Here is a 27,987-nt window from a genome sequence, read left to right as displayed (position 1 = left end):
CAGCAGATCAGAGTTGCCCGGTGGTGGTGCATTAGAGTTCTTGATCTACTCGGTGGCAGTAGATCGGATTTGCCCAGATTTGCCCGGTGGTGGTGCTTTGAAAGTTCCTGATCTATTCGATGGCAGCAGATCGGACTTGCCCGGTGGTGGCGCATTGGAGTTCCCGATTTGTTCGATGGCAACAGATTGGATTTTCCCGATGGTGCTCATTGAAGACTTATTCATCAGAGGATCAGAAATTTTATCAGTGCAATATGAATAAAAGTGATGAGTACTCTCTTAAGCCAGAAAAGACGTGGTCTACTATCAGGCTAGTAGATTATTTGCTCAGGGAGCAACGTCTATTGTTTATTTTGATAGGAATCGCCATTGCATCGACTTTCTTTATCCTTCAACCTGATTTTTTGGCTTCTAATGTTAATGAAAATGGAAGGTTTGTGCCCGACAAACCTCATCGGGTTGTTTATGAGACGCCTGTTTCTCAGTTTTCTCAGTATTATTCGGGTTCGATGGTGAATTCAGGGGCTAAAGTACCCCTAATTTTGAAGAGAAAGTCCCTACGAGTTGTCGTGACGGGTGGAGCTGGCTTTGTTGGCAGTCATCTACTTGACAGGCTCATGGCAAGAGGCGACAGTGTTATTGTTGTCGACAATTTCTTCACAGGAAGGAAGGAGAATGTTTTGCATCATTTTGGCAATCCGAGGTTTGAACGGATAAGGCATGATGTTGTGGAACCCTTATTGTTGGAGGTTGATCAGATCTACCATTTGGCTTGCCTCGCTTCCCCTGTGCATTACAAACACAATCCTGTGAAGACTATCAAAACTAATGATGTGGGAATCTTGAACATACTCAGACTTGCCAAGCGTGTTGGGGCACGTTTTCTACTTACAAGTACTAGTGAGGTTTATGGAGATCCTCTTGAACATCCTCAAACTGAAGCTTACTGGGGCTATGTTAATCCCATCGGAGTCCGCAGTTGCTATGTTGAGGGTAAGAGAACAGCCAAAACTCTGACTATGGATTATCCCAGGGGAGCAAATGTTGAGGTTCAGATTGCTTGAATTTTCAATACATACGGTCCGCGAATGTGCCATGATGATGGTCAGGTTGCAAGTAATTTTGTTGCTCAGGCTTTGCGCAAGGAGCCTTTGACAGTCTATGGAAATGGGAAACAGACACAGATTTTCCAGTTCGTTTCTGATCTGGTTGAAGGCCTTATGTGACTTATGGAGGGTGAACATGTTGGTCCTTTCAATCTTGGGAATCCTGGGGAATTTACAATGTTAGAACTAGAACAGGTTGAAGAAGGAAAGGATGGCTCTAACAGTGATTGGGACATTCCATTGCTAATGGAAGAAAACAATGAGGAAGATGAAGAGCAGGAGCAGAAACAAGAAGAAGAAGTAACAGGAAATGTAATCAATAATGCAAGCCCAAAAAAGGCTGAAATAGACAGATTTAAGGTAAGTCCCATACCAAGGAGATCAAGTAGGAATACTCGATTACCTTCTAAATTGAAATAATATGCATTAATGTCAAAGTTTTAAACATTGTAGAACCTGCAAATTATGAGGAAGCAAGTAAATCTGATGCATGGAGGGCTACAATGTATGAAGAAATAGAATCAATAAATAGAAACCATACTTGGGATTTGGTTGAATTGCCTGAAGGTAAAACCCCCATATGCAAATGGCTGTATAAACCAAAAATAAATGCAGAAGGGAGAGAAACTTAAAACTAGATTGGTAGCAAAGGGTTACTCACAGCAAGAGGGAATAGACTTCGATGACACCTTTGCTCCTGTAGCCAAATTAAACACCATTAGAATGCTAATTTCCTTAGCAACAAAACACAAATGGCAGCTACACCAGCTAGATGTTAAGTCTGCATTTTTGAATGGTGACTTGAAGGAAGAAATTTATTTAGTACAGCCTGAAGGTTTTGTGAAAAAGGGGCAGGAACATCTTGTGTGTAAATTGAAAAAGGTACTTTATGGTTTAAAACAGGCACCCAGGTCGTGGTATGAGAAAATTGACTCATTTTTTGTACAACATGGCTTTCATAGGAGCTTGAATGATCCAAATATGTATACCAAGTTTAATAAATAGAGGCAAATTATTTTGATTTCTTTGTATGTAGATGATATGATTGTAACAGGGAATGCTAACAATCTGATCAAAGAAATCAGATGTCACAAGTGTATGAGATGGAAAGACTCTGGACAAACCTTTCTTACTCAAGGGAAGTATGCCAGAAGCTTGCTAGAAAGGTTCAGAATGGAGCAGTGCAGATCAGCAGCAACACCATTACAGCAGAACTTAAAGTTGAGCAGTGATGACGGTACTAAAGAGGTGGATGCAACCATGTACAGACAGCTAGTTGGCAGTTTGATATATCTGACTACAACTAGACCAGATTTGGCATATTCTGTTAGTGTGTTGAGCCAGTTCATGTCAAAACCACTCAAAACCACTCGAAAGTCACTGGGTCGCAGCAAAAAGTGTGTTGAGGTATATTAGTGGTACTAGTAATTATGGCATTTTGTACACTGACTCTTATGATGTTATTCTAGCAGGTTTTTCAGATTCTAATTGGGCAGGTAACTTGGATGATCGAAGATCTATCACAAGTTAGGCATTCAGCATTGGATCCGAGTTCATAGCACGGAGCAGCAAAAAGCAGAGCAATGTAGCTCTGTTTCATTGAGAGAAACTACAGTCAAAAGAGATATGTCTTGAATATTGTAAAACTTGTGATAACATGGCTGATATTTTTTACTAAGCCTCTTGGGTGTGTAAAGTTTGAATTGTTTAGAGGGATGCTAGGAGTTCAGGATAATCCTTTCTCCATTAAGGGGGGGAGTTGAAAATAATTAATATTATTTTGTATTAATGGAGAAATGGTTACACAAGTTGTAACATATCTCCTTAGTTTAGGATTTGTTCCTAGAGTTTAGGAGTTTGGTTGCAACTTCCTGAGTTCTAGTAATGTACTTAATGATGTAATTTCTCATTTGATGTAAGTAGAGTGTACGGAGAGAGTTCTCTTTGTTTGAGTGCAGTATCCAGGTGCAGTACTCACCTGTGAGCTGTAACTCCTTCTTTTTCAATTCAAGTCTGATTTTTATCTGGTATCATACGATTACCCCCATGTTGTACAGTAATAGGAGAAGGAGTCTCCTCAACAACCGAGACGAGAGGGTCACTCTTCGATTCATGAGAATCTGAGGAAACGAGATGAACATGAGCAATATGATCACCATTCTCTTCCTAAATAGAGTGAGCAACTAGTGGCGGAACCAAATCGACACTCTTTTCGACCAATGGTTGGTCGGGAACAAACACAAGAGAGTCTCGCTCAGGAAGAGCAGGACAGGGAAGAGATGAATCCAAGTCAATCTCTTTACCAACCAGTAGAGAGTCAAAAGAAAGGCTTTGAAAACCAATAGGAAGTTGGGGTTGAGGAGCTACAAGGTTTTCCAAAACTTTGGAAGCTTTATCCATAAGAGGGAAAAGGTGAAGAAGATGCTCTCCTTCACATAACCTACTGGGGAATCTAATGTTTCCCTTCTTCTTACCATCATTAGCTGAAGTTGTAGCATCAACATGGTCTCCAAAGGTCAATGGGGATGGTCGATTCAGGTCTTGAGACCATACTTCTAAGACTCTAGGAATGCCAGGACAGTCTCGAAGGAGATGGTCACCCTTACACAGCTTGCAAGGGAATCTAGCCTTCCATGGAGGATCAGAAGGTTTGTCAATAGGAAGTTCATTTAGAGAAATGGTTTCACAGTTGGCCTCTCGCTTATCTGACTTCTTCTTCTTCATCTTTTTCTTCTTCTTCTTAGCCTCTTGGTTACTAGATTTGAAAATTTCGCCAGGCGAAGTAGAAGAGGAAGGTAAAAAAATAAGGGAAGAAGGTGAGAGGTCAACTTTAGAATCAAGTTGATGTGATTCAAATGAAGGAGACATTTCCACAGGAGTCGGGACACTCGGGACCACCGAGGTAAAAAATAACCAGAAAGGTAAACCAATGATTAACCGAGGGAGGGACAATATTACCATATAAGGAGCACCAGCATTTCCAAAAGAACGAAAAGGACCAGGATTCCCATCCGAGGGGAACCCTTGACTGGTAGACTCTGGGAATGTTGCCATTGGAATCGACTTTTAAAGAATTACTAAGGAAGATAACTTTTACCAGAAATATTTCATGGGAAGTTAATTTTAAAACACTAAAACTAAACTTTTCCTTTTCATGTTTTAAGAGTCGAGAAAAGGATGAAAGATGACTCTAGTAGCTTTCGGAGTTAACGAGCTCGAAAGGATAAGTGCTCGATGATCTTTTAAATTTAATGAGTCAAACATACCAAAATGACTGCTTAGGATAATCTAGGGAAAAAGGATTACCAGGTATTCGTGAACTGCAGAATACCTCCCGACAAACCAAGAAGTACGAGCAGACAATCTCCCCGAATGTTGTGTTCGGTGTATCACGTTTACAAGGCATCAAACTTGGCTTCCAACGGATATAGGATTGAAAACATAGTGGCGTCTCCCTTTATATACACGAAGGTATGAGGAGCACAAGTCTGTACTAGTGTTGTCTAGTGCCGAAGCAAATGACGGCTGTTAGGTTTAAAGACGCTGGAACACGTCTCTAGCCTAGACCTCTAAATGTGAGCATTAAGTTTCAATGCTTCCTTATGTTAATTCAATAAATTTTAACAGTTGATATTGAATTAGGTTTCAGTTACAAGGACCTACCACTGTCATTTAACAAAAATACTACAAGCAGCTATATGAGAAAAGAGATCTTTGTCTTTGATGAAAGTTATCGCTAATTGAGAGATAGAGAGCACACAACTAATGCAACAATCAAAGAATGAAAGCTTTCACTTATGCATGTCCTAAATTCACTTAATCTTCCCTTAACAACAAAATAAGTTTCATTTCATTTCTCATGCCTATGCTGATACAATTCTAGCTTCTTAATGACGCTACTAATGCAATATTTTCACTTAAGTAAACTAGAATGATGTTCTTCTTTTCATAAAATGCAAAATGAATCTTTCACATAAAGCACTTTAATGAAAATTTCACAGTTCCGAACAAACAAGCATCAATCAAATCCAAAGCATGATAAATGAAACTAAAAACAATTGCTTCCCTGAATCAAATAGACCATACACACAAATGCTTCAATCGACAAACCAAGCAATGTAATCTATGCGCAGAATGAGAAAAGAGACACTCGAAATAAGAGAACAAATGAGATTCTTTCACTCATTCAATTGAAAATGAAGCAAACAAAGCATCCTAGTCACTTCTGAGTGGAAAAAGAGAGTCTGAGGGTCAAGACACGCTGTCACTTGAACGGGAGAAATTTTGATTCTTTCTTAACTCAAAGACCAGAGCGACTGCCTAACTGACAACTAGCACCGATAGGCACAATCGGCATGACTGACCAGTATTACAACTAGCGCTGATGGCCTGATCGGCGTGAATGCCTAACTGACAACTAACGCTGATCAAGGGATTTAAAGAAAAAAAAAAACTTCACACAGGGCCAGACTGAACACATCAGAGGGTGGGCTAAACCAAGCAAGCACACAAACCAAGCTAAATGAAGCTTTCTAGTCAGGGAGAACATAGCCTAAACAAGCTACAAGGCAGAAATCAAGAGAGCAGAACACACTGGTCAAGATCTGGGGTGAACCCTAATATTCACCTATAGGCATCGACATGACTCCCTAACTGACAACAAGCGCCAGAAGGAGGTCGACGTGACTTTTTGTGATTTCGCGTTGATCGGTGTGACTGTCAGCGAAATAAGCATGCTGAGCGAGAATGAAAAAATAAATAAATAATTTTGAAAGTTGGGACCAAACTTGCTACTATGAATTTCAAACCTAGAGTAGTAAGAAAATGAAAGCAAACAAAACTAAAGGGAAATGGCGAAACTAGAAAAGTTCACACAAAACCATGAAATTCCAAGCAAACAAACAGAAGGATTGGTTCCCCAGCGGAGTCGCCAATTTGTGGTGAAGTAAAATTATGAGTGCGGACACAAACAATTCCTCTAGCCCGATAATGGGTCTAGCCACAACCGATACATTCTATGGAATATTTCCTTAGGTTAGAACCAATTAAAAGGGCCTACCTCTTAGTACGCTTATCTCGTTTGGTGATGACCTTGCTTTCTTACTCCAGCTATCTCCTGTTTCCTTCTTCGAACACCTAAAATAAGTAAACAATAGCAAACAACAACCGTGATAATAGACAAATTGTAATTCAACCTACTTAACAAGTCAAGAAGCATTAATCCATAAACATGTGAGATGACACATTATGTAGGAAATCAATCGATAGTTGCATATATATTGAATCAAGAAGAGATTACAACCATTGTCTTGATGTTGCCATTCTCCTCCAACAAAACCAAGTTCCCACACACTTCTGTTAGCATTCCATGATGGCCTCAACAATGATAGTTTTAAGGCTCTTCCCTTTAGGCTTCACACTAAACCAAATTTACACTTCTCCTTCAAATAAATAAAGAGCTACAACTATGAATAGCTTGTTGTTTACTCCAAACTTAATTAGCACTAGCACACCAACATTAACACTTAAACACTAGCTTGTGCTTGGGAAAAATGGAGGTTTATATAGCATGAATGGATGGGAGATGGTTCCTCTTCTCATGGGAGAAGGTCTTATCTCTTGAGGTAGTTCCATCCTTATAGGGGAAAGGAGCCTAAACTGACATCCTCGACTCCATCCAACCCAAACATTTACCAGACTTCCATTACGAAGCTTCTAGAGCTGGAAGCTTCAGCTCCTTATTTAAAAAACTTTTGAAAAGGGGACCGGCATGACTGAAACAAATATTAGTCGCTCCGGTCGGCGCTAGGGACAGTGTTAATCCCTGCATATCGGCGCGAGGAGGACAAAGTTCATTAGCGTCGGTCTTGTAAACTAGGAAAAATAGAAGATTTGTGGGAAATGGTGCAAAAGGGAATTGTTCTACTCATGAAGAGGGACAAAATGGGAGTTTCTTCATGTAGGGTTCACTGTAGAGGTCCTCCAGGATCATGGAATAGGGAGTACAGGGACAGTGACAAAATGTTGTGTAACGGGGACATAGATAGAGATAGAGAACTTTTTGTGGTTGAACATTATGTTCATTAATGCAACAATGATTATATAATGAACATTCCAGGAAAATTTCAACCTCTACCTATCCCACTTCCTATATGGACCAATATATCTACGAACTTTATTATATGCCTTGCCAAAATAGGTAATGAATTATTCATAATCGTGTTGGTTGATAGACTTTCCAAATATGATTATTTTTGTGCTTTACAACATCCTTTCAAAATCTTCGATGGTGGCCCAAGTTTTCATGGAAAATATCTTCAAACTACATGGGATGCCAGAATAGATTATCATTGTTCGTGATCCTGATTTTGATTGGTAAGTTCCAACGGGAATTATTTAGACTCTAGTGCACCCAATTGCATATTATCACTACTGATCATGCCTAAACTACTAGTTAGATTAATGTTTTTAGAAAATGCTTGGAAACTTATTTTAGGTGTTTTACTTTTGAAAGACAATCTCAATGGGTTCAATGGCTATCACTAGCTGAATCGTGGTATAATAAAATGTATCATGGTGCCACACACATGTTTCCCTTTGAGGAAGTTTATGGTTAAAATCCACCATCAATCTTATCTTACCTATTGGGTGTCTCAAAGGTACAATGACGATGTCATTCTCCACACTCTCAAATATACTTTGGCCATGGACCAAAACCAAATGAAGGAATAGGTTGATTAACATCACTTCAAACACCATTTGTTATAGGGAATCAGGTGTTTCTTTATCTATAATCATATAGGAAAACTTCACTCAAAGTCAACCATCAACATAACGTCACTTTGAAATTTTACAACATATATACAATTAGCACATTGGACTTATCACTTAAAAATTATAGCTTCCCAACCACTCAAATAACCATCCATTTTTTCATGTTTCTTGCTTAAAGAAAGTGAGTGGGTCTAATTACAATGCTTAAACTAGTCTACTAGAATTGGATGGAGAAGATTCCATTTAGTTGTAGCCTAAAGTAGTCCTTGACCACCATGAGATATGTCTCCACCATCACACAATTCAAGAAGTTCTTATATAGTGGAAGGATACACCACCTGAGGATGCGACCTAGGAACCTACCAACATTCTGAAGCACTTTCCACATCTCAAGCGCTGAGGAAAAGTTTTTTCTCTAAGGGGGAGATCATGATATGGTCTTAGCTTCCCCAACACCTAATATATAGATTAATATATTGTTATGTATGAAACGTTGTTATTACTAACTAAGGCTGGTAACAATGTGAACACAACTCTTGTAAGGGGGATTACTAGAAGGTTCTACCTATGAGAAAGTTGCTCCTCTAGAATGTTCTAGAAGACTATAAAGTAGTATATATATAAGCAGAAGAATTATAAAAGATGTCTGGGGAATTATTATAATTGAGATTTTCTCTAAAGAGGGTGCCCCCTCAAAGAGGCAAGTGAACATTGTGTTCTTGGTAATAAAATTATCATATTTTGCTCCTATTATCCTCAATATTTTTATTATGATCTATTAAAATCTAGATGTTATTTGCAATTATGTTCTCACTATTTCTATCATGTACATTACAAAGACAAGAAGGCGTTGATGGTGAAGGTGGCCACTTTGAAGAATGTCACAGATTCATTGACAAAGTTTGTGAACACTGAAAATTTTTCTTGTTGTAGAAAAATAATGGTGATTTTTATCTTGGAGTTTTGATCATGTAATCTTGTGCTCCTTTATATGTAGTTTTATGGAACATGGTTTCTTAGCGCGTGGCTCTCTAATTCTGGTTAAGGAATTAAGGGTGTAATCTAATATCGGTCAATGGATTAGGGTTTCGAGTGTTGTAAGATCCTATATATTGCATTGTAAATTATGAGGTTAGTTAATGATAAAAATTAGAGTTGTGGCTCTAAACATTTTATTGGTTTTCTCAGTTAAGGGTTCCTAGGGTAAATATCTAAATATTATGTGTGATTGTCATTTTTTACTTTTCTATTAAAAAGGAACTATATATGCATTGTTCATTCTAAAGGTTTAAAACTTACAACAATATATTGCAAGAAGGGAAAGTTTTTTGTTATGCAACAGAGGAGGAAGAGTTCCTTGTATCATGAGAGAGTTATTTTTGTGCAAGTTGGTGCATCACATCATAAAAATTTGTGGTGTGTTTCACTACAAAGAAATAATGTTTTTGGTGTTGCAATGAAGAAAGAAAAAAGGAAAGAAAAATATACTTCAGGAAAAGGTTCATCTCACATAAAAAGAAAATAAAGATGAGTAGCACATCATGAAAAAATAATTTTAAAGGGAAATGCATCACACAAGGAAGAATTTTTTAGGATTGTGGCACTTCGTAGGATGCCAAAGTTCTTAGTGGTGCGAGATGTCACACAAAAATAATTCTTGGGCGTGACATAGTGTGGAAGAAGAACATTTTGGATGTGTTGTAAGACTCTTTGCAAGCAAGATATCTCTTAGTATAATATACCTTATTTCATGATATGTAAAGAATTCATTAGTAATTGGTACAAGTCTACAAAAATGATGAGATGGAAGGTATTAACGATGATGTGGTAGAGTCACATGGGATGAAAGAGAAAATCCTTAAGAAAAAATTAAAATTCCATAGCTTCTTGCTCAAATCTTGGTTTTGAGTAAGAGTATAGTTGTTGGAAAGGTCTCAATGAGTAGAATACATCCATGATCTCACAAAATGATTTAGAGTGGTGCTTATAAAGTATGGTTAAAGGAAATTTTGATTACCCCACCTCCATAATGATAGTTAGGTGGTTAGGTATGCTATAATAGAGGATTAAGAAAAATGAATTAGACCAATCCATAAGGTCTCTAGTCCTCTGCATCAAAGGTAAAGTTCATATAATGTAGACTAGAGTGGCATATATATGGGCCTCTCAAGCTAGTGCTTGATCTTCTCAAATCTTATTTGCTCCACAACTTCCATTCCCTAAAATGTGTTAACCAAGATTCATAATTGTTGTTTAAAAAGTACATTTTGTCCAATATGTTTTTTTTTTTTTTTTTGAGAGAGTGGTTCATGGACACCCTGGTCAACTAGTGGCACTACATCCATAGAAAAATTTGGGCTGACGCCCCTCGGCCTACTGCAAGACCTAACCCCAAGGGCTTCGGGGAGAATGGACCATGTGACCTCCTGATGGCGAGGCACTGATTTTGACCAACTGAGCTAACCCTTGGGGCTCTTGTCCAATATGTCTTATTGTTGAACACCATAATATTATACCATTTGAGATATAAGGATTTGTCATGCTAATATAACTCCACTAGCTTGAAATATTTTCTATATTTATTCTAAGAAAGCATTGTATATAGAATCCAATCAATGTGCTCCACATCAATGGCATCATATGAGGTATTTCCACATTTCTCCTCAAATATATTTCCTATCAATTCTACTTCCTCAATCACAGTTGGGAACCTTTTATTATATCCCTCAACTACTTTCATAGCTTAATTTTTTACTCAACTTTGTTTGATTGGAGTGTTTCCTTTACTTGACATTTTGTTAGCCCGCAGTCTACACCTTCTAGATGTATTAGAGTTACTACCTACTACTTTATGTTGCTCCTCCATTATTCCTAGTTGTTCTCGTTCTTTCTAATAACCATGGATCAAGAGTTGAGAATCAATTAATAACCAAGAGAAGTAATTGTTAACTCTCCTTTTGATGCCCTCCCCATTTATCATTGATATAAAAAGTTGAGAGGGTTCAACCTTTAATACCACACATACAACAAGAATATATGAAAAATTCTTTCTTACCAAAAATAAAGACTTGACCAACACTATATCACTAAAAAGATATCCATCAAATACAAAAATCCATAGATGAGAGGGAGTTCGTGTAATCTCCTAGAGCAAAAGGGTGGGGTTTGAAGGAGGAAATGTAAGTCTACTTTTCCAATCTAAGCCCATGTGGGTTTTAATAATAATAAGAAGAACTTAAATACCATAGAAGAGACACCACAAAATTAACTATTTGAAATGGGCCTTCCCTATGAGTTCTCCTCATTAATAAATTATCTTTTCATATAAAGTTTAGGCCACAGGGTATTATCACTCCATTCACCCCTTGAATCTGTCATTCCAGCTAATAGGACATTAATGACCATGCAATGTGGAGATTTGGTCGTCAAAATGACTCAACCAAACCTTCTCACTTGCTTGCATAACCATAAACACTACTCTCTCATTCCCTTGCTTGAGCATTATGATTGGGAACCACCACCCGTTCCTCAAAATAACATGCATATTTCCTCTCATCGATGCACATCCCTAACGTCCTATATGGATTTTTGAGTTAAAAGCATGGTGAAATTTAAATCCACCTCAATAATCCATGAGTTATATAAGTTATAAACATTTACATTAAGTAATGCATACATAGATTATTTATAAACAAAAAAGTAAACAATGGAATTCACACATAATACTTAAATATTTACCCTAGAAACCCTTAATTTGGAAAACCAACATTTATAGATATATTAATATCCTTAACCAAAGCTAGCCAATATGGCCAAATGAGCCTTCATTGCTCACCTCCAAGGCCATCACAATGGACTATATGAAGTCTTTCAAAGGCTTTATTACATATAATCCATGGACACAATTCCAAGAGCTACCAAAATCATGGGCCCAAAAACTACAAACATTCACCTAAAGAAGGTTGAACATAATGTCTCGTTCACCTATTCAAGGTTAACATAAAATGCCCCCTTTAAATTTGACTTGGAGTAATTACTCAGATCCTACTCCCCTAATAATTTATATTTAGGTATCTAGGAATATGTCACACTTGTTCCTATCAACTATGTTTATGTCTAGAATTTATTATTGATTTACCAAGGGTACACATGTTGAACTAAGTCTTACAATCATATGCCCATTTATATGCAATGAAAATTTTCAACTCCATTATCATATATATATGTAATCAATGTTTCCTTTAGGATTCTTGAGGAATTCTCTCACCATGTCCATTGTTTTTTCTATGTACCTCCATTACAAATGAACTCGTAATATATAAAGAATATACCAAAAAGAAAACCTTCCCTTGCTCTAACCGCTACTAGATCTATTTTTAATACACATGCATTTTCAACAACACTCCAAAGTATCACATTGATGCACAAACAAGGTAGTAAACATGAATTAACTACTTCAACCTACTTGCATGAATTGAGGTTAATTCCTCTCATCGTCCCAACGATCTATATTCTTTCCTCCACTTGAAGATGCAATGGACTACAATTCTACTTCTTGAGCCATATCTATCCATGAATACTGAAAACAAAATCTGCCACTATTCCCTCAATAAATTTTGAATTTTCTCGTCAAGTGGAAGGTCTTCTCGGGTAAGATAGTCGAGCCTGTCGTAGATTCCATCTGCACAGTGATCATTCCTCTTACTTGTAAATACACAATTCAAATGAAACTGAATTGTTCTACCCTTCAAGAAATATTGTTTTCCATATCTAGAGATATTCCATATAACAATCATGTGACTAGTAGTTACTATTGCTACTTGAAAACTTATGGCTATTCCATCCTTAGCATATTTTCCCTAACTTATGATATGAGTTTCTCCTTTGAGGCACTCATGAATTTAGGCCTCGACATTAATTTAGAGCTTCGACTTTTCCATCATGAGGAACCATTCATATATGCACCCATGATTTCAAGCATACCAACACCTAGTATATAACCCAAAATATAAATGGATCTCCACACAAATTAATTGATATTTTTCTCATAACTACTACTCACACACCTGATTTTCACACCTGTGTATAGATTGTTGTACTTATCTATTATTTTCTTTGTTTCCAAAAACCTAGCAATTAACAATATGAACGTTGCAATTCTCTAGCATTTACAGTTCTTATGTGTAAGAGCATGTGTTCCCTCATACAACTTGAGTGGGCCTAATGGTTAAGAACATGTGTTTCCTCCTAAGAGGTCATAGGTTCAAAACCAGAGGGGGGTAGAGTATGTATGCCTTCGTACACTTAGCAGTCAAATCGTTGCACGGAGGTGGGTCCCTTGTCCCACAAACAAGGGGGTCTCATACACCAATTTGGTGTCTAGCTTGGCCGTGACATTAAAATTGGATAATAATAATAATAATAATATGATGACCAAGTGTGCGCATATCTCAACTAAAATTAATTCCTCAAGGATATATTTTACCTCATCACCTACCAAGGTCTCAGTTCTAGCAATTGCACTCGAGTTTGAAATTTGTACCAAGCCAACCATGGCTCTCTTATTATTTATCTCTTTGGGTGTTGTCAATGTGCCAAAATTGATTCTTGTTAACCCCTAAATGACCAAAAATATTCCTTAACATGTTTCTTTTCTCAACACATATGAGATTGACTAGTGGTCTGGGTGCAGGTGATATGGATAATCGTTCAAATCCAGAAACGATTTCTGCAAGTTCAGGTGGAACTTCTTCTTGGATTTCCTTTGGAGTATCAGTCATCTACCTCCAAACTTGGCTATTCTGTTAAATTAGCAAAACTGCTTAATTTTACCCACAATATGACAACCTTTCAATTGCCACAGAATCAAAAGGAATTCAAACTTTTGGTTAATTCCTTATCGCATCCGTTTTTCCCCAAACATTATCGCGCTAACTCTCCGTCGTTGATCTTACCTTTCAATCCGATGGTTGTTGGTTCACCCGATCAACAAAACTAATCGGTGATCCTCCACCGTTAATCAAAGCTCACTTGATCCAGTGGTTAACAGTGATATTAGACAGAGATCTTGTTCGATGTTTATCCACCCGATAAAGTGGTTTTCTCTCTCCATCCAAATGCTACGTGTCAATCGATAAATGGAATTGCTTGGAATTTCAAAAGACGGCTTGCCACTTTTTCTTCACCTGATAAACAGCTACACTAGTAAAACCGCTTTACTTCCTTGACTAATGCATGAGCTTATTGACACGCGATGGCTGTTAGATCTATTTGATCTGTAGATCGGACGGTTCTAGACTCCTTTGGGTTAACATGATTTTGTCAGGTTTTTTTTTTTCTCTGTTCTACCAAACTTAATGCCTCCGCCACATTTAACTTGTCTCAAACCATATTCTCCAATGTTCTTAGAACATAACCAAATTATTTCAAACCACGGAAAACGCAAGGTTGGCAATGCAATACAGATTTTACATACTCTAATTCAAAAGTCAAACAGGAAATCAACAGAATTCAAAGGTATTTCGAAGGAATAAAACGCCTCGTGATTGACCAATTATACACAAATACACAGAGATACAGTTTCTATAACTTAATATTATACGGCCTAATCAAGCCAAATCAGTCAAAATCCCTTTACAATCACTCAGAACTTACATAAATACTATTTCATTATAACAATCAGATTCTTAATCCATGGATCGAATCTGCCTAATCTTAGACAATATCTAATCTGGTTGATATTCTCCTTGAGAATCTCAACTGAATCTAAACAGCTTGAATTAATTATAAATTCACTCAATCCCTAAATCTTAGCTCAAATCCTATCTAGAAAACTTTGTAAATTGACAACTAAAGGATCCCACTCCTTTGCTTGTAAACTTTTTTTTTTTTGGAATAAATTCGAAGCCTTTGGTCTTTAAGCCTCATGCTCCTGAATCAAACTCCTGAGGACAAAACTCTTCATGGGCTCCTGTCCATGAGCTCTTCACAGAATTGCCCCACTTTTGTAGCATGGTATCTATCATCCAAGTGGCTTCAGCAATTGGTTGATCCTTCCATTTGACCAAAAACTGAAAATACTCTTGTCCTCTTGTCTTCTTCAATAATTTCTTGTCCAAAATCCTCTCTAGCTTCAATTCCTTTGCTATAGGTAATTGTTTTACCTAATTAATCTCTTGTTCTTCTTGATCCTCTGTTTTGTCATCTGCATTTCCACTTTCATACATATACAAATCAACAACATGGAAAATTGGAGATATTCCAATATCAGGGGGTAATTCAATTTCATATGCATTTGTGAAAAATTTCCTCAAGGCTCTGCATGGTCCAATTTTCTTAAACTTTAACTTGTTATACTCCCTTTTTGGAAATCGTTCCTTCCTCAGGTGTGCTAAAACCAAAGCTCCAACTTCAAAATTAACTTCTCTCTTCTTCAAATCTGATCTGCTCTTGTATTTTATGTTGTTGTTCTGTAATTGTTGTTTTACCTGTTCATGTATTGCTTGAACTTTTGTAGCAAAATCTTCTCTTTAGCACTTCTCATTTCAAATTTTCCCAAGTTTCTCAATTCAGACACTCCCCTTGGGTGCATTCCATAAACTATACAGAATGGACTCTACCCTGTGTTAGAGTCGGTCTAGTTATCCCTTCGTTAGAGATCAAAGCTCTTTTGCATTTCATGATTAGCTGTCCCATCAGTTTTGATCAGTTGCATTTCGTTAGGCATGCCATAACTGTGATGGAGCGGTTTGTGTCACTCATTCCCCTCGTGCTTGGCACTGCTGGTTCAGGCCTGTTTATTAAAATAAGTCTTCAAAGGTCATTTACAATCATGTTTTAAATTTTGAGGTCTTAGGTCTAGGGTTGAGTCAATTTTGTCTTGAAAAGTCTTAGAAGACCAGCAGGCCAGAGGGATGTCTTTGATAGATCATCACTTCAATAATTTTCATCATTGTACAGCTGAATTAGGACTTCTCTTCAAAACTCTGTTTTGAAGATAAGTCGCCATCTCATTTTTGTAAAAATTGTCAAAATTTTCAGTTCTTCAATCGTTCAAGTGCAGCCTTGGTCTTCTTTGCCAGAGCATATCAGAGCTATCCCTGCAAAAAATTATCAGAGAAAATCATTATTTCAACCAATTTTAAAGGGGAAACCAAAAAGGTCAGAGCCTATTAATTTTGAAAAAGTGTCAACAACCAAACATAAGAAAATGGGTTTTGGGTTAAGCAAAAATCAACAAGGAGTCTATATGAAGATATTTCTCCTCATTTGCAACCCATTCCACATTCCAAGAGCAAAGAGCATTGTTCTCAGGCAATTTTGTGAGTTTGTGAGCAAATTGGGCTGTTTCCAGGGCGCGCGGCGCATCAGGTTGGGCGCGCGGCGCATCAGTGGCGCGTGGCGCATCAGTGGCGCGCGGCGCATCAGGCGACAAATTCCAGTGCTATCTTACACGCACGCGGCGCATCAGGAGCGCGCGGCGCGTTGGGTGAGGCGCGCGGCGCATTGAAGTTTATGCCCAGACTTTGTCCAAAACACACTCAAACACCTCTTCTCACGCATCAAATCACAGGTAGGCTTTTATCCACGGCTCATTCTTGGTTTTGAAAGGTTTATGTAAAGAAATTATGCTATATTTTCCATGAAAAAACCAAGTGTAAAAACCCTCCTTGTCCATTAATTTGCTGTAAGGATTTAAATGCCAAGATTGCTGTAGGGTTTTCAAAAATAAATGTTGCCAAGGTTTTCCTATTTCCTTTGTTTCCCATCCCCTATATTCACCAATATTTTCCCCAATAATTCCTCATAGAACCCTACACTATCCTCCCTCAAATCCTAACCCCTCCCTTCTACTACAAACATATATTCCCTACCTCATCCCAAACCCTAAAACTTCAAGATTTCCATGCCCCTTCCCTTCCCTAAATTCCTTGTTTTATTTCCATTTTCCCCATTTCCCTAATGTTTTCCCTTTCTTAACAATTCCCTTGTATATTTGTGTCCCCTTGGTCACAACATTTTGAGAAAAAGAAAAAGTCTACAGTCAATTTTGCACACAGTTGTATATCAGCATATATATATTCCAGCTACCTTTTTTTTAAAGAACATGTCAGAGACTGAGTCAGTATATGAGCAGGATTATGATAGTGACTCTACACCGGAGGTAAATGTACCTAATGTGCCATGGAGGTATCACAAAGGTGGCAAAAGTGGACAGCATGTTAGGGAGGAGCCTACCTCTTTGGCTCAATTGCAAGCTTGTCCACTTGCAATGGACTGTTTTCGGTATCAATCATGTTTTGAATACTGTGAGCGGATCTCACAAATCCAGCATCATCGGGAACTAGTTCGTTTATTTGTTCTACATTTGCAGGATGGTCATGTAAACCTTGCCGGAGTGAATTTCACCTTGTCACCCTAGACTATTGCTCAGGCCACTGGGATACCAAATGTAAGGGAGGACCTTCACACCAGCCAGACATTCCCGAGACTGAGCATATAAGTGCTCCTCCATATGTGACATACCAGCGAGGCTACAGGGACTTATTTGCATCTACACGACGAGTACTATCTCCACCCAGGGTGGAAGGTGTCTCGTTGACTTCATCAGCACAGTGAGTGTTATCTCCACCTCGTTTGGAAGGGGCCTTGCATTCCACAGCAGCACCGCAGGTACAGGATAAGGGCAAGAAGCCCAAGCATGAGGAGAGGCCTTCAGGTGAGCCATCAGGTTTTGTTACTATTCATGATGATGAGACAACTTCAAAATCAGAGAAGACCCAATATATCAGGTATCTAGAGTAGCGGAATAAACAGCTTGAGGACCAGCACGTGATCATAGAGCTACAGAACATCCGTGAGAATCACCAAGCTGCCCAACATAGAGAAATTGAGTTCACCTCTCTAGAGCAACAAGTAAATGAGGATCGAGAGGCTAATCTCGAGAGGGTCAACATCTACTTGGAGGAACAGCTGAAAAAGGCCAATAGAGCCAATGCATTATTGAAACACATGGCTATGCATTACAAGGTCCAGAACCTAGTTTGCAGGGCGCGAATTAGGAGTCTTAAGGCAAAATTGAAGAAAGCGGTCAAGAAGCAAAAAAGACAAAAGGAGCTTGATCGTCTTTGGATTTTGGCCGAAGCCTCTTTGGCTGAGCATAGTACTTGATTGGGGACCCCCAGCCCAAATTTCAAGGAATTTGGAAGAAATTTTGTCAACTTTGAATTTTTGGCTCTAAAAACAGGTTTTTTGGCTCAACGCGTAGCGCGCAGCGCGCGACCCATAAGATTGGGAGGTCCAAATCACAAATGGTTTGCATTTTTTGATTTTTCATGATGAAATATACCTGCTCAGCTATTGCCAAGGCATTTCATCAAGGTTTGGGTCCCCAAAAGGTCAAAAAACATGCAAAAAATGACCTCACTGCCCCTTTTTCGACACACAGGAAGCAACCTTGGGCGAATGCACTTTTGGAGGGGCAAATGGACATCAAATTGGAAAATTCCACTTGGGTTGGAAAGTAGACATCCAGGGCTTTCCAACAAGTCAACCTGAGCTCAATTTGGATGCCAGGAAGTGCCCCAAATGCAGGTGGAAAGGCGCGACGCGCATCAGGGTTTTTTGGCACAATTTTCATCTTCAGCTCAGGAAACGTAGCCAGTTTGACCAGTTTTTACTTGTGATGGGATTTTTCACCCTTCTTGATGTAATTAATGGAACTTTATGTTGACTTGACACTTATTTACATATTCTAGATGATTCATTCATAAAATAGCAAAAATTTAATGAATGAATTGGTTTCCTAGCTTATAGAGGCAAGTTGTTTTGACTACCTAGATTGTAGTGCTTTGTTTAGAATTGGTTGAAACAGCTCATAGGATGATGAGCTCGACCCCTAGAGGCAAGGGAATGTGTTAGCTTGCCTATATTATGTATCTTCTTAGTCATTTTCAAGGTTGGACTCTTTGGGAAGAGGCTTTGAGACTTTATTATACATTTTACTTCAGCATTTTGGCAAAGGGAAGACCAGGGTTTTGCAGCACTTTTTGGAATTCTTGTGGCTTTATGTCTTGATGGTGTGCTTCTTTCAGTACGTGTAAGTTTGTTATGTGTATCATTTTCCCTCTCTCATCTTCTGCAATTGAACAAATGAAGTGTTAAGGTAGAATTCATAATCTGTAATGCTCTGCCTTTAAGTTTGTTTGATATCCTATGTTTTCATCTGTTTAAGGAGAACTCTTGAGGTTTTCTTACTCTCCTTAGCTCCTCACCTGTCTGATCTATTCACCTCATTGCTTTTAAAGCATCAAAACAATTGCCTACCCTGCTCCAATCAGACCTCTGCAGAAACTGTGTCTCATCCCCGCACCCAAAATTGCCTTTCCTTTTGATTCAACAAAAACCCCAAAAAACTCACCTTTGAACTTCTGCACTTAATATCTAGCCTAAGATTAGTTACATTTTCAGTCATCTCGAGCCTAATTGATTATATTTTTCCGAGATTGACCCGGAGAGAGCCCTCTCCTGTCCTCGTAGGGCTAGCTACGAGGCTGAGCGTGGTTTGATGTTGCCTTGAGTTTTGCCTTCCTCAGCCTGAGGCAGATTCGAGCATTAACACCCTATACTCCTATTAGGAGAATCATTATAAGCATATTCTGCCTGTGCCAACACTTGATCCCATTGTTTTGGATGTTCACCTGCAAGACTTCTCAGAAGATTACCCAAGCTTCTATTTACAACTTCAGTCTATCCATCAGTCTAAGGATGATAAGCAGAACTGAAACTTAGTTTAGTTCCAAGCTTCTTCCACAATGTCCTCCAGAAATGTCCAACAAATCTGGTGTCTCTGTCTGAAACTATGCTCTTAGGTAACCCATGTGATATTACAATCTCCTTAAAAAACAGATTAGCATTGCATCACTGGTTTTATAACATGGAATAAAATGTGCCATTTTTGAAAATCTGTCAACTATTACATAAATTGAATCATTTCCTCTTTGATGTTTCGGTAAACCCAAAACAAAGTCCATACTTACCATATCCCAAGGCCTATCTGGAATAGGTAATGGAACATACAAACCTATGTTTTGGCTCCTTCCCTTTGCATACTGACAAACTTTACAATTTTTCACATACTTTTCCACTTCAGCTCTCATCTTTGGCCAAAAATAAAACCGGTTCAACTGCTCATAAGTCTTGTCTACACCAAAATGTCCTCCCAGTCCACCACTATGTTTCTCCTTAATCAAATTTTCTCTCATAGAACAATTTGGTATGCACAACTGATTTCTTTTAAACAAGAGTCCCTCTTGCAGGAAATAATCCAGCCACTTGCTTCTGTCTAACAAAACAAGATTTCTACAAGCTTCAAATGCCTCTTTAAAATCTAGATCTTTCTCATATAACTCTTTAAGAAAATCAAAACCCAACACTTGAATTTGACTTTCTTGAACTAAAATGTTTTTTCTACTTAAGGCATCTACTACTTTGTTTGATTGACCAATTATATGTTTTAACACAAAATTAAAAGTTTGAAGGTATTCTACCCATTTTGCATGCTTCTGGTTTGTTGCATAATGTATTGTAATGCATGGTTATCTGAATACAGTATGAACTCCTTGGACATCAAGTAATGTCTCCACTTCTTCAAAGATTGCACCATTGCATAAAACTCCTTGTCATAAGAATAATATTTCTTCTTTGACTCGTTCAGCTTCTCACTGAAATAAGCTACCGGTCTATCCTCCTAACTCAAAATAGCTCCAATGGCTTCTCCACTCGCATCACACTTCACTTGAAAAGGTTTATTAAAATCAAGAAAAATCAAAATAGGTTTCTCAGTAATCTTTCTCTTCAACAGCTGGAAGTTTTTTTCTGCTTCAGCAGTCCATTTAAATGGTTGTCTGTCCTTCTTTATTGTGTCAATAATTGAAGCATTGATCTTACTAAAATTCCTTATGAATTTCCTGTAAAAACTAGCAAGACCGTGAAAACTTCTTACCTCAAAGACACTTCTTGGTGAAGGCCACTCTATTATTTCTTTTATCTTCTTTGAATCCATCTTTAATCCATCATGAAAAACAACGAAGCCCAAATACACCAACTCCTCCTTCATGAATTAACATTTCTTTAAATTTAAGAGTAACTTCTCTTGTTTTAGCCTCTGTAAGACATAATTCAGATGTCTCACATGTTCCTCTTTTGGTCTGTTGTAAACTAATATATCATCCATATATACTATTACAAATTTACCAATAAATTCTCTCAAAACTTCATTCATGAGCCTCATAAATGTACTAGGGGCATTCGACAATCCAAAAGGCATTACCATCCATTCATACAATCCTTCATTGGTCTTAAAAGCAGTTTTCCACTCATCTCCCTCTCTAATTCTGATTTGATGATAACCACTTTTTAAATCTAACTTTGTAAAATATCTAGCTCCACTCAAACAATCCATCAAATCTTTGATTCTAGGTAAAGGAAATTTGTACCTGATTGTTATCTTATTGATTGCTCTTGAATCAATGCACATTCTCCAGCCTCCATCTTTCTTTGGGCTCAACACTTTTGGCACTGCACAAGGACTCAAACTCTCTCTAATCAGTCCCTTGTCTAACAGTTCTTGAACCTGTTTCCTGATCTCTTCATTCTCTGTGGGGGTCATCCTATAAGCTGCTTTATTAGGTAGATTTGCTCCTGGAATCAAATCTATGTGATGACTAATTTTTCTAATGGGTGGTAACTCATTAGGAAAATCATCTACAATGATATCACAATAACTGTCCAGCATCTCTTGAATTTCAATTGGTAAATCAGAAACTTTTGTGGAAGTAATTATTACCTTGGGTTTGCAAACCAATGCAAAACTTACCTCATCTTCTTCCATCTGCTACAAGTACTCCTTTCCACTCAGCAAAAGGGTCTTTGGATCAGGTTTCTTTGATGTATCCTCTTCTTCCATTGGCAGCAATGTATGATTGACACCATCTTTGCTAAATTTGTATGTGTTCTTCTTTCCATCATGCATAACTCCTCTGTCATATTGCCAAGGTCTACCCAACAATATATGACACACATCCATAGGCATCACATCACACATAATTTTGTCTCTGTATTTACCCAACTGCAACTCCACTTCACATTGCTCATTCACTACCAACTGATATCCCTTTTGAAGCCATGACACCTTGTAAGGTGTCAGATGTTTCTTTGTTTTCAACTTCAACTTCTCCACCACTTCTGTGGAGACCAAATTATCTGTACTACCACTGTCTATTATCATCTGACAACACTTCCCTTGAACCTTACACACAGTCCTGAACAAGGTTTTTCTCTATCCTGGTTCAACAATTTCCTTAGCTGGCTTTAACAAAATGTTGTTGACTACCAAAGATTCCCCTTTCTCTGGTACATTCTCTTCTTCTATTACCTTTGTTACTTCCTCTTCAGTTTTTGCAACAATTGCATTCCTCTTATTCATTCCTATATTTTCTGGGCACTCATAAGCTCTGTGTCCCAGCTTGTTACATCTGTAACATTTGATTTATTTTCCTCTACCTCTGCCTCCTCTTCCTCTAGTAAAGCTACCTCTGCCACTTTCATCACCTCTCGTGGGCGCATGCTGACTTGAGCTGCTTATAGCTCCATCTCTAGGTGTTGTAGATCTTCCTCTACCACCTTGACTTCCCCTTCCTTGGAAAGTACCTCTATTTCTGGCATACTGCTTCCTCATGAGTTTTTCTTCAGCCTTCAATACCATCTTATAAGCCTCTTCTATTGTTTTAGGAGAAAGTACACTTATCTCATCTTGGATCTCCATTCTAAGACCATTCACATATCTTGCAACCTTCTCATCTATATCTTGGATTTGTCCTGCTCTTATGCTCACTTTATAAAATTCGTCTGTGTATTCTTTTACTGTCATAGACCTCTGTCTAAGATTCTGCATCTATCTAAATAATGTTTTCTGATAATCACTTGGCAAAAACTTACTTTTCAGTTTTGCCACCATCCTGTTCCAATTCTTAATTGGTTGTTTTCCAAGTCTTCTTCTTTCTGCGTGCACTCCATCCCACCAAAGTGTTGCATGTCCTTTCAGTTTTGTGACAACAAACTTCACCTTCTTTCCTTCTTTTGTTTCTTCATAATCGAAGAATTTCTCCATGTCATTTATCCAGTCTATCAATTCCTCAAGGCTTAAGCTTCTTGTGTAGATTGAAACTTCAAGTCTAAGCTTGGATGTGGATCTCAACACTGACTTAAAGAATCTCATTTTAGACGTTACATCTGCAGGTTCCTCATCTTCTGCAGCTCCAACTTTAGGTTCACTGACATCTCCAGCATTTGCATCTCTTCCCATTTCCATTGCTTCCAATCTAGCTTGCATCTGTTGCATAGCTTCCAGCACTTCAGCATTTGCAACTGTTCTTCCTCTTCTTCGACCACCACCTCTTCCTCCAACTCTAAAAGCCATGTTGGATTTATTTTTCTAATCCTTGAGATCCTGTTCAGTGTCAGTAAGCTTCTCTAATACCATAAATGGTGGTCTGGGTGCAGGTGATATGGATAATCGTTCAAATCCAGAAACGATTTCTGCAAGTTCAGGTGGAACTTCTTCTTGGATTTCCTTTGGAGTATCAGTCATCTACCTCCAAACTTGGGTATTCTGCTAAATTAGTAGAACTGCTTAATTTTACCCACAATATGGTAACCTTTCAATTGCCACAGAATCAAAATGAATTCAAACTTTTGGTTAATTCCTTATCGCGTCCATTTTTCCCCAAACATTATCCCGCTAACTCTCCGTCATTGATCTTACCTTTCAATCCGACGGTTGTTGGTTCACCCAATCAACAAAACTAATCGGCAATCCTCCACCATTAATCAAAGATCACTTGATCCAACGGTTAACAGCAATATCAATTGAAGATCTCGCTCGATGTTTATCCACCCGATAAAGTGGTTTTCTCTCTCCACCCAAATGCTACGTGTTGGTCGATAAACGGAATCGCTTGGAATTTCAAAAGACATCTTACCACTTTTTCTTCACCTGATAAATAGATACACTAGTAAAACCGCTTTACTTCCTTGACTAACGCACGAGCTTATTGACGCGCGATGACCGTTAGATCTATTTGATCTGTAGATCGGACGGTTCTAGACTCCTTTGGGTTAACACGATTTTGTCAGGTTTTCTTTTCTTTGTTCTACCAAACTTAACACCTCCGCTACATTTAACTTGTCTCAAACCATATTCTCCGATGTTTTTAGAACATAACCAAATTATTTCAAACCACGGAAAACGCAAGGTTGGTGATGCAATACAGATTTTACATACTCTAATTCAAAAGTCAAACAGGAAATCAACAGAACTCAGAGGTATTTCGAAGGAATAAAACTTCTCCAGGATTGACCAATTATACACAAATACATAGAGATACAGTTTCTGTAACTTAATCTTATACGGCCTAATCAAGCCAAATCAATCAAAATCCCTTTACAATCACTCAAAACTTACATAAATACTATTTCATTCTAACAATCAAATTCTCAATCCATGGATCGAATCTGCCTAATCCTAGACAATATATAATCTAATTGATATTCTCCTCGAAAATGTCAACTGAATCTAAACAACTTGAATTAATTATAAAATCACTCAATCCCTAAATCTTAGCTCAAATCCTATCTAGAAAACTTTGTAAATTGACAACTAAAGGATCCCACTCCTTTGTTTGTAAACCTTTTAATTTTATTTTTGGAATAAATTCGAAGCCTTTTGTCTTCAAGCCTCATGCTCCTACATCATTGACACTGTAGCATTTTTTGTGGCATCGGTAAAACACTCACCACTTATAGAGTTGTTTTTATCCAATTGATGCTTCAAAATGTCCTCATAAGTAAATTCATCCAACATGCAAGAAATGCCTAGGCCACTCTTGCTAGAAAGTCCAAGTCGATTGGCCTTTACTCTGGTTATGTACCAACTTGTTTATGTCTCCATGGATCTCACATCAAAACACTATTGTTGGAAAGTCCAAGTCTTTCCATCTTTGATCCACCAAGCGAAACTTATTGTGATATCAAATGTAAGTTTTAAACCTCTACAGTAAGTAATACACATGCAATTTCTTTATAAATAGAAAAGTAAATAATGGAAATTACACATAATTAGAAAAAGCCTTAACTAGGAAAACCAACATTAATATATCTATTAATATCCTTGACCAAATCTGACCAAGACACCCAAGTAAGCCTTCAATGCTTACCTTTGGGCCCATTACAATGGAGTATCTCAAGCCTTTTAAATGCTTCATTACATGCAATCCACAGTGCACAACGCCACAAACCATCAAAACCATGGGCCCAAAAACCACCACTATTAACTTAAAACAAGACTAAACATAAAGTCTCATTTATCGAATCAAGGTTACCTAACAAGTTGACACTAGTAATACAACTATGTGCTTGCAAAATGAGTCTAACAAATATTTTAACACATAAAGCAACTTTTAAAGTTTCTATTGGATGCAAATGTACCATTAGTCGTTTTAATAAATAAAAAAGATTTGCACACATTCGGAAAAATGACACAAGATCTTTATGTATCGTCCATCAAATTCATCTTCCTTGATTATATTATAGAATAAAAGACTTATAAAAAGTATAGTCATATTACTTGTACATAGTTTTTCAAATAAGATGTTATATTTCATGAATGTGTAAGAAAAAATTATGATAAAATATTCATGTTACTTGGGTATTATTGAAGAGGACGAAGAAGAAGCAACTAAAGAGTCTAAAGAAAATCAACAATATACTAAGTTGAAACTCTAGTCTATGGGGATACAGACCAAGGAGAAATACATCATGAGAAGGGACACTAATTAGGTACAATATTCATGTTTTAATAAGTGTTAAGTGAATGTGAACCTAAAATATTTGAAAACAAGGATAATGTTGATTGGAAATATGATATGGAAGAGGAATATGAGTCTATCATAAACTAAAATGACACTTGATAATTTATTAGTTATTTAAAAATGAATTTCTAAAAAATTGTAAATTCACAAACAAAAAGATAGGTATTGAAAGCCCTGATGGTTAGCTTAATTGGTTGAGTCCCCATTGTTAAAGCACCTTTGCTATTGAGAGTTCATGGGCTCAATTCAATTCCATGGTTGAGCCAAGATCCCTAGATAGATATTGAAGATATATTGAACTTAAGTCAATTAACAATGGCTTTTGTGAAAAAAAAGAAGAACAATATGCTAAAGAAATTGTTATAAAATTTTAAATAAATTTTAGCAGTATAATGTTACAAAATAAACAATTTTTTCCATTAAAAATAAATAAAATTTCTTTGATAAAAATAATTTACTAAAAAAATTTGAAATTAATTAAATACATTATTATTTAAACATTGAAGTTTAAAAATAAAAAACATAACTTTACTCTCATTAAAATAAATAAATAAATAAATAACTTACTTAAAAAATTTAATATACTTAATTAAGTTAATATATACACTTCCAAAACAATTAAAACTTTATGTTTAACCATTAAAAAGGGTAAATAAGAATTTATATCAATAAGCATACAAAAATGGTAAATAAAACTTCAAAAAGGTAAATAGGACTTCACATATAGAATTATTTCACTGCAACTCAACCAAATAGAGAGGTGGCAGGAAGTTTGAATTATTTGCATAGAATTTGTATTTAATTCCTGTGTAACAATAAAAAAATATTTAGACAGTCAAGAAACACTTCCATTTATTGAGGGAACAATTGTCTCTGGTGTTGACTTCAGTGATCATAGTTTACAAGTAATTCAGATTTGTGCGAGCTCGGCAATGGAAACCGATAAAAATCAACTACCACATGCTAAAAAAATGATTTGGAATGTCAAAAAACACTTCCATCTATTGAGGGAACAGTTGACTGTAGTATTGAATTGATTGAACTGATATGGTTTACAAGTAATTAAGATTTGTGCTAGGTCGGCAAGAAACCATAGAAAATCAACTACCAATATGCATTTTCAATTTGATGATGCATTATTTCATGAAAACCATAGAAAATCAACTACCAATAAATTTGATCATGCATTATTTCAGGGAGAACTAAAAACAATATGTAGTTGCTTTGTCTTTTAGAGAAGCAGGTTCAGCAGAGCCACTTTGCAAGAAACTATAGAAAATCAACTAGCAATATGCATTTTCAATTTGATGATGCATTATTTCATGAAAACCATAGAAAATCAACTACCAATATGCATTTTCAATTTGATTATGCATTATTTTATGGAGACCTAAAAAGCAATCTGTAGTTGCTTTGTCTTTTAATGATGCATTATTTCATGAAAACCATAGAAAATCAACTACCAATATGCATTTTCAATTTGATCATGCATTATTTCATGGAGACCTAAAAAGCAATCTGTAGTTGCTTTGTCTTTTAATGATGCATTATTTCATGAAAACCATAGAAAATCAACTACCAATATGCATTTTCAATTTGATCATGCATTATTTCATGGAGACCTAAAAAGCAATCTGTAGTTGCTTTGTCTTTTAATGATGCATTATTTCATGAAAACCATAGAAAATCAACTACCAATATGCATTTTCAATTTGATCATGCATTATTTTATGGAGACCTAAAAAGCAATCTGTAGTTGCTTTGTCTTTTAATGATGCATTATTTCATGAAAACCATAGAAAATCAACTACCAATATGCATTTTCAATTTGATCATGCATTATTTCATGGAGACCTAAAAAGAATCTGTAGTTGCTTTGTCTTTTAGAGAAGCATATTCTGCAGAGCCACTTTGGATCACTTTTTCATTTCTTCACCCCATTCTTATGAAAGTGAAATGCAGAAGTGACAATATGCCCTCTTTCTTGTTAACCAGAATCTAACAAAACAAGTTTTCATGGGTCTGAATCTAACAAAACAGGTTTTCATGGTTCTAACTAATCTGATGGGTTTTGGGCTTTAGGTTCTTCCAGAGACCCTGAAAACGCTTGGGACATGGTCGAATATAAAACTGTCATAGGTCCAAACAGAACCATGATTAAAGTTCTGAATTTCAGTTGA

General features: G+C 37.0%; 1 pseudogene; it reads left to right on the top strand.

The window, feature by feature from the left end:
- Positions 1–119: 119 nt before the first annotated feature.
- On the top strand, positions 120–27,987 carry LOC149171222 (UDP-glucuronic acid decarboxylase 2 pseudogene; annotated as a pseudogene).

The sequence above is a fragment of the Pinus tabuliformis genome, chromosome 4_2, assembly GCF_031772625.1.
Source record: "Pinus tabuliformis cultivar Carrire ecotype Pingquan chromosome 4_2, CPIR1, whole genome shotgun sequence".
Lineage (NCBI taxonomy): Eukaryota > Viridiplantae > Streptophyta > Pinopsida > Pinales > Pinaceae > Pinus > Pinus tabuliformis.
Note: the sequence above shows the minus strand (reverse complement) of the source record. Positions and strands in the feature narration are given on the sequence as shown.